The sequence below is a fragment of the Protomyctophum parallelum genome (genome assembly GCF_964188405.1).
Source record: "Protomyctophum parallelum genome assembly, chromosome: 6".
NCBI classification, from domain to species: domain Eukaryota; kingdom Metazoa; phylum Chordata; class Actinopteri; order Myctophiformes; family Myctophidae; genus Protomyctophum; species Protomyctophum parallelum.
The window spans coordinates 45471675-45481218 of NC_139701.1; positions in this window are offsets into that span (position 1 = coordinate 45471675).

The following is a 9544-nucleotide window of genomic DNA, read 5'->3' on the forward strand; positions in this document are numbered from 1 at the left end:
GACACTTTATCTAGAGCATGCTAGCTTCCATAAACATCTACAGGGATTATCTTCATTCACAATCTTCAGTAAGCATCAACACGGTGACTTTCTTCGTTCACAATCTTCAGTAAGCATCGACAGGGTGACTTCCTTCATTCACAATCTTCAGTTATTATCCTTAGCTACTCAAGCGTCTGCGAGTGCCTCTTCTTAATAACACGGGTGATAGAGAGAGAACGTTTGTCTTACTGCAACCTTAACGAGAGGTGGGCGGCCATTCCATACGAGGGTCCCGTCTTACAATTTACAATTTAGGCATTTAGCAGACGCTCTTAATCCAGAGCGACTTACATTTAAGCAAGAACAAAAGCATGGGAATCACATAAAAGCATTTATCATAAGCTAAGAAAGTAACAGTGGAATATCTATATAATGAAACTATACATACACTATACATATAAACTATACATATTTACTACTATGCTATACATATGTACTATGGCGTGCTATGACTATATACAATACAATTATAGTGCTGTCTACATAACATGCTATAAGTCTGTGTCAAATGCTATCTAAGCCAACAGAAATGCTATCTAAGGGGTTAGGGTAAGTGCTATGGGCCATGATGGAGTCTGAAAAGGTGGGTTTTCAGGCTACGGCGGAAGATTGGGAGTGATGCTGCAGTTCTGACTGCAATGGGAAGTGCATCCCACAGTTTTGGAGCCAGAAGGGAGAAGAGTTTGGGACGTGTGGAGCGTTGTCCCGGCGTTTTTAGTGAGGGTACTTCCAGTTTCCCTGCGTTGGCTGATCTGAGTGCGCAGGAGGGTTTGTAGGGTTCAATCATACTTGCAAGATATGGGGGAGCCATACCTTTGGTTGCTTTGAATGCCAGCATCAGAGTTTTGTATTCTGTGCGGGCAGCGACCGGGAGCCAGTGGAGGGAGCGGAGCAGGGGGGAGACTGCTACTCGTCCCCGATCCGAGTCAGGTGGGTCTCCAAGTATGTGTGCGGCTCTCCAGTCGACACTTGCTTATGGGGGGCACACACTCCCGTGTGTGCTTTCAGCCCCACTCCTACAAGCCTGATGAGGTGAGAATACAAGCGAACATTGAGTGGTGGTACAAGCGATCAAACATTGTGTTTAGGTCATATGTCTGGATCCATAAAGGTGAGCAGTGTGGACTTACCATCCAACGCCAAGTGGACGGCATATGCTGCCTGTGCGTCTTGGTGTGTAGCAGCGAGTGATACTGCTAGGCGTGAGGGTCGTTTATAAAGGGCGCGGCTGACAGGTTGCGGCTGCCGTTAATTGCTAACACGGGCGGCGGCTGGATTAGACGCAGCTGGTTTAGGATTGCTCTGGGATAGTAGACGGCGTCTATGAAATGGCCGTGGGCGTGCCGTGTCGGCGCTTGTCTGGTTGCCATAGGAACGCGCCCCTCCCACTGTGGCGAGACCTGACACACTCCACAATGTATAGTCTCATAATATAGATATTCCACTGTTTCTTTCTTAGCTTACGCATGTTTCATGATAAATGTTTTAATGTGATGTATTCCCATCCTATTTGTTCTTGCTTAATGTAAGTCACTCTGGATTAAGAGCGTCTGCTAAATGCCTAAATTGTAATTGTAATTGTAAATTGTAATTGCTGCTCCCCAAAAACATGGGAGTGCCCCAAGGGTCGGTACTTGGACCACTGCTATTTACTATGTACATTAACAATCTTCCTAATACCTGCCCAGGCGTTATAGCTGCCAAATGTATGCTGATGACACTGTCATCTACACATCTGCTAAAACAGCCAGCATGGCAGCTGACACAGGAACTGGAGAACATGCCCGACTGGCTAGAGTCATCACAATGAACTTTAACCCATTCTGACCTGAGATCAGATTCATATGAGGTTTCCACTGGACACACACTAGTCTGATTAACCCATTCTGACCTGAGATCAGATTCATACGAGGTTTCCACTGGACACACACTGGTCTGATTAACCCATTCTAACCTGAGATCAGATTCTAAAAATGTCAGTCGTTCTTCGATAAATAAATAAAATAGCAGACCTACAAGCTCGTAGCGCGCCACTCGGTGGCGCGCTATGAGCTTGTAGATCTGCTATTTTTCAATAGCTAAAGCATGACATGATGCTAACACCAAAACGGGTTCCCGTTCAGAATGGGTAAATGTTCAAAAAACTGTTTAAATGTGTATCTCCATCCGCAGCAGGCCTGCTGCTGATACCTTTGAGGTACGCATCAAAAATGAAACTCGTATGGAAATGGGTGAAGTAAAATATTTAGGAATCATCTTGGATAAAAACTTAAAATTTGAAAAACAGGTAAAGCATATATGCAAGAAGGTCAAACCAAATCTAAATTGTTTTCGTCATATTAGAAGGGACATATCAGCCAAAACTGCACAGCTGTATATGCATGCTATGATTTTCTCACACCTATCATACAGCATCACAACATGGTCACAATCCTCTCAAACTGTCTTAAAACCAATAACATCAATATATACAATCAGGCTATAAAAATCATGGATCAAAAACCAATGAGATGGCACATTTGTGGTGTTCTAAAAAAACACAACCTTTTTACATTTGAAAATGTTGTATTTTTTTCTACTATCAAATTGTTTTTTAAGTGCTTAAAGGGTCATGTCTCACCTTTGTTCTCTGGACTGATAGTTAGACTTCCGAGCTCTGGTAGAGCAACCACTCGCGCCTCAACAAGTGGTAACTGTGTTGTTCCCAGGCGTAACAACACATTCGGACAGTCTGCCTTTCCAGTAAAGGGAGCTAACTCATGGAACTCCTTGCCTACGGTCTTAAAACTAGAGACGGATGGTAATGTGTTCTATAGAGGTCTTAAAACTAGAGACGGATGGTAATGTGTTCTATAGAGGTCTTAAAACTAGAGACGGATGTTTTTTTTTTTTGATTGATTGAAATATTTATTAACAGTTTGTAGAATTTACAGTACATTTTAAGCACAAACTCAATACAAAGACTGTTAACTGTGAGTGGACGACCCAATTAAGCATTACACTTGTTTACAACAGGGTCCACATTGTTCAATTCATCAAAACATTTAGAGACATACAAACATTTAGAGACATACAAATAGACATTTCTATGTAGCTAAAGAACAGAACAGGAATTCATCATATAGGAAGCAAAAAAGGGAAAAGATACATATACAGTGAGGGGAAATGGGGGTGGGGGGGGTGAGGGATTCAGATTTTACAGAGGCCAGTTTCGAATTGCAGCCATCCGTAGGTGCCCTTTGAGAGCGGTTTTGAAGGAGTCAAGGGATTCACATGTCTTAATGACTGTTGGTAGGGCGTTCCACATTTTGGTGGCATAGGAGCGAAAATAATTGAGTCCCTTGTTTGTGCCGAATCTGGGTTGTACATTGTTTGTTGCACTCCCTCTGGTGTTGTGGGTGTGGACTTCGTTTACATTAAGGAAGTATTTAGACAGGTACATGGGTATCTTGGTGGTGTATCGAATCTTGTGGACCAGACCCATTGCAAGATGCTGTACTCTGTCGTCGACCCTAAGCCATCCCAGCCTGTCAAAGTGGGCAGGGGTGAGGTGGGTTCGGGGGGTGAGGCCAAGTAGTAATATGTACAGGTAATGTGTTCTATAGAGGTCTTAAAACTAGAGACGGATGGTCATGTGTTCTATAGAGGTCTTAAAACAAGAGACGGATGGTAATGTGTTCTATAGAGGTCTTAAAATAAGAGACGGATGGTAATGTGTTCTATACAGGTCTCAAACTATGGTTGAAATCAGATCAACTGTGCTCACATGTATAGCTCCTGACTGGTCACGAGAATGATTATGTTTACTTTTGTACTGGAGGTTATGTAATGTGTACTGTACCTTTGCTGTAAATTTCACTTCAATGTACTTCTTATTGAATGTACTTCTTATTTTTAGATTGGGTGTTCTTTTAACTTTGTATTTTCAGAGAAGTCTCCTATGGACAAGTGGTGAAAACAAGCACTCGTGCTAACACACTGTAAACAATGCATCTACGAGGTTGTACAATTGTGCAATGAGCAATGTGATTGTTATGTCCATATCAAATAAATAAACATAAACATAGTCTATATGTGATGTATCACCATGTTTTGTTCTATTGTTCTATTTCTATGTATGTGATGTATCACCATGTGTTGTTCTATTGTTCTATTTCTATGTATGTGATGTATCACCATGTGTTGTTCTATTGTTCTATCTCTATGTATGTGATGTATCACCATGTGTTGTTCTATTGTTCTGTTTCTATGTATGTGATGTATCACCATGTGTTGTTCTATTGTTCTGTTTCTATGTATGTGATGTATCACCATGTGTTGTTCTATTGTTCTGTTTCTATGTATGTGATGTATCAACATGTGTTGTTCTATTGTTATATTTCTATGTATGTGATGTATCACCATGTGTTGTTCTATTGTTCTATCTCTATGTATGTGATGTATCACCATGTGTTGTTCTATTGTTCTGTTTCTATGTATGTGATGTATCACCATGTGTTGTTCTATTGTTCTGTTTCTATGTATGTGATGTATCACCATGTGTTGTTCTATTGTTCTATCTCTATGTATGTGATGTATCACCATGTGTTGTTCTATTGTTACTGTTGTTGTTGTTGTTCTTGCTTACTGTATATCGCTCTGGATTAAGATAGTCTCATGTAAAGTCTCTCTGTAAATTTAGGCATCTACCTCTCAAGCCACCCCCCCCCCCCCCACACACACACACACACACCCACACACAGCATTCTTTAAACTTTAGTTGGTAAATAATTGATCGCAATACACTGTAGGACAGGTGTGGAGAGGAGAGGAGAGGAGAGGAGAGGAGAGGAGAGGAGAGGAGAGGAGAGGAGAGGAGAGGAGAGGAGAGGAGAGGAGAGGAGAGGAGAGGAGAGGAGAGGAGAGGAGAGGAGAGGAGAGGAGCAGGAGAGAGGCAGCTTGTTCTCAACAGGAGGTCCAGAGGAAGGAAGAGGTGAGGGAGATGGGGAGGGGAGGGGAGGGGAGGGGAGGGGAGGGGAGGGGAGGGGAGGGGAGGGGAAGCAACGGAAGCTCTGATCATGAGTAAAATATAAATGCTTCCGTCGTACAGTCTGGAGCGACGGAAGCTCTGATCATGAGTAAAATATAAATGCTTCCGTCATACAGTCTGGAGCAACGGAAGCTCTGATCATGAGTAAAATATAAATGCTTCCTTCGTACAGTCTGGAGCAACGGAAGCTCTGATCATGAGTAAAATATAAATGCTTCCTTCATACAGTCTGGAGCAACGGAAGCTCTGATCATGATTAAAATATAAATGCTTCCGTCATACAGTCTGGAGCAACGGAAGCTCTGATCATGAGTCAAATATAAATGCTTCCGTCGTACAGTCTGGAGCAACGGAAGCTCTGATCATGAGTAAAATATAAATGCTTCCTTCATACAGTCTGGAGCAACGGAAGCTCTGATCATGAGTCAAATATAAATGCTTCCGTCGTACAGTCTGGAGCAACGGAAGCTCTGATCACGAGTAAAATATAAATGCTTCCGTCATACAGTCTGGAGCAACGGAAGCTCTGATCACGAGTAAAATATAAATGCTTCCGTCATACAGTCTGGAGCAACGGAAGCTCTTATCACGAGTAAAATATAAATGCTTCCGTCGTACAGTCTGGAGCAACGGAAGCTCTGATCATGAGTAAAATATAATTGCTTCCGTCGTACAGTCTGGAGCAACGGAAGCTCTGATCATGAGTAAAATATAAATGCTTCCTTCGTACAGTCTGGAGCAACGGAAGCTCTGATCATGAGTAAAATATAAATGCTTCCGTCGTACAGTCTGGAGCAACGGAAGCTCTGATCATGAGTCAAATATAAATGCTTCCGTCGTACAGTCTGGAGCAACGGAAGCTCTGATCATGAGTAAAATATAAATGCTTCCGTCGTACAGTCTGGAGCAACGGAAGCTCTGATCATGAGTCAAATATAAATGCTTCCGTCGTACAGTCTGGAGCAACGGAAGCTCTGATCATGAGTCAAATATAAATGCTTCCGTCGTACAGTCTGGAGCAACGGAAGCTCTGATCATGAGTAAAATATAAATGCTTCCGTCGTACAGTCTGGAGCAACGGAAGCTCTGATCATGAGTCAAATATAAATGCTTCCGTCGTACAGTCTGGAGCAACGGAAGCTCTGATCATGAGTAAAATATAAATGCTTCCGTCGTACAGTCTGGAGCAACGGAAGCTCTGATCATGAGTCAAATATAAATGCTTCCGTCGTACAGTCTGGAGCAACGGAAGCTCTGATCATGAGTCAAATATAAATGCTTCCGTCGTACAGTCTGGAGCAACGGAAGCTCTGATCATGAGTAAAATATAAATGCTTCCTTCGTACAGTCTGGAGCAACGGAAGCCCATACCGCTCCCCTCCTCATGGGGGTGCTAACCCACACTGCTCCCGGGTGCCGTCTACATTCTCTCCGGTGGTCACCAGACTATACCTGGTTGTCAGGTTGTCACATAGTCTATTCCTATGACTATAAATAGAAGAACTATAACTAAATATACAGTATAGCTTTCTGCTTTAATTGCAGAGAAGGAAATTAAATAATGCAGAGAGAGAGGGTGTGGGGGGGGGGGGGGGGGGTGATAGAAAGGACAGAAGTGATGTCACCGTGACCAATGAGGTAAGACTCTCTCTCTCTCTCTCTCTCTCTCTCTCTCGCACACACACACACACACACACACACACACACACACACACACACACACACACACACACACACACACACACACACACACACACACACACACACACACACACACACAGGTCAAAGGTCAGCGGATTGGATCATGTGGGTGTGTTTGCACAGCTCATCTTCATCATCGTCACCTGCCAATCATTACCGATGACATCACACTCTGTTATTCCAGGTGGTGTGCGTGTGCGTGTGTGTGTGTGTGTGTGTGTGTGTGTGTGTGTGTGTGTGTGTGTGTGTGTGTGTGTGTGTGCGCGCGTGTGCGTGTGTGCGTCTGTGTGCGTGTGTGTGTGTGTGCATCAGTGACTGCTTTGAGGTCAGTGGAAGGGCATTGTGACACTTTGTATCGTCTGTATCATATGAATTCCTGATTAATTGAGTAAAATGGGCCACAATGGAATCAATCAATCAATCAATCAATCAATCAATGAATCAATACAAACGTATTTGACATGAAAATATACCCACAATGCCACAGTGTTCTCCTGTCGTATCGGTAGGGATGGAGCTCGTTAAGTCGTAGTGATAACGAACAACTTATCAATCAGGCTATCGAGACCACTATCGAGCATGAAAGACGGGAGACAAATATATATTTACTTATTGTTTGAGGTGCATCAAACAATAAGTAAATATATATTTACTTATTGTTCAAACAATCAAACAATCAAACAATAAGTAAATATATATTTACTTATTTTTTGATGCGCATCAAACAAGCCCATTCTAGTTGCAGGGTTTCGCTTCGCTTCCAATCACACCTGTCTGTCCATTCATTGCAGGTGTGAATGGAATCACACCTGTCTTCCATTCACTGCAGGTGTGAATGGAATCACACCTGTCTGTCCATTCCCTGCAGGTGTGAATGGAATCACACCTGTCTTCCATTCACTGCAGGTGTGAATGGAATCACACCTGTCTGTCCATTCACTGCAGGTGTGAATGGAATCACACCTGTCTGTCCATTCACTGCAGGTGTGAATGGAATCACACCTGTCTGTCCATTCACTGCAGGTGTGAATGGAATCACACCTGTCTGTCCATTCACTGCAGGTGTGAATGGAATCACACCTGTCTGTCCATTCACTGCAGGTGTGAATGGAATCACACCTGTCCTCCATTCACTGCAGGTGTGAATGGAATCACACCTGTCTGTCCATTCACTGCAGGTGTGAATGGAATCACACCTGTCCTCCATTCACTGCAGGTGTGAATGGAATCACACCTGTCTTCCATTCACTGCAGGTGTGAATGGAATCACACCTGTCTTCCATTCACTGCAGGTGTGAATGGAATCCACATCGAATAAAGGAAATGAATCAAACAATGTGGCGGTAGATTGAGAAGGAAACACAGCTGGAGACGAGAAGGCTTATTTTACGCAACCAGGATTGGAATGACGTTCACACCAAACACACCTGAACCAAACGCGTCACACCTGAACCAAACGCTTCACACCTGAACCAAACGCTTCACACCTGCCAAACGCTTCACACCTGCCAAACGCTTCACACCTGCCAAACGATTCACACCTGAACCAAACGCTTCACACCTGCCAAACGCTTCACACCTGCCAAACGATTCACACCTGAACCAAACGATTCACACCTGAACCAAACGCTTCACACCTGAACCAAACGCTTCACACCTGAACCAAACGCTTCACACCTGAAGCAAACGCTTCACACCTGAAGCAAACGCTTCACACCTGCCAAACGCTTCACACCTGAACCAAACGCTTCACACCTGAACCAACCGCTTCACACCTGAACCAAACGAACAACGCTTCACACCTGCCAAACGCTTCACACCTGCCAAACGAACAACGCTACACACCTGCCAAACGCTTCACACCTGCCAAACGAAGCGCACTTTCCAATGCTGGTGTGAACGCAACCTTAGTTACTATAAGTTTACATTTATTTCCACATGTTGACCGCAAACGCGCGCACACACACACACACACACACACACACACACACACACACACACACACACACACACACACACACACACACACACACACACACACACACACACACACACACACACACACACACACACACACACACACACACACACACACACACACACCTCTTCTGTCCAGGGAACAACAGAGGAAGGACATTCTCCCCTGTGACCACCAACTTCCTCTGAGCATGTGTGTGTGTGTGTGTGTGTGTGTGTGTGTGTGTGTGTGTGTGTGTGTGTATGTGTGTGTGTGTATGTGTGTGTGCATGGTTTGACCGCCGCCAGCTGCTTGCTTGCCCCCCCACACACACACACACACACAGAGACATGCGGTCTGGGCGGGGTCAAGGATTGGTGGCAGGGGGTCTGTGTGTGTGTGCGTGTGCGGGTGCGTGTGTGTGTGTGTGTGTGTTGGGGGCAGGGTCAGACATAAGTAATGGGGGTCCGTGCGCACTCAGGCAGCCTCTCTGCATCACCTTAATTACCGAACACCTGGGAGGGTCGTTACAGGGGCACACACACACACACACACACACACACACACACACACACACACACGTACAGTACACGCACATATGCACGCCCTCTGCTATCTTTAATATCGCCTTATAATGTAACCATTTATCAGACACTCTCAAAGGACTACTTTACTACTGGTGGACAGGTCAGGAGGTCAGGAGGTCAGGGAGGTCCGACGGAAGTTATACGCCCTGGCAGGACACACCACGCACGCTGACGAAATTTCGGGGGCCCTTGGGGGACATTGTGGGGGCCTTTGGGGCCCTTTACAGC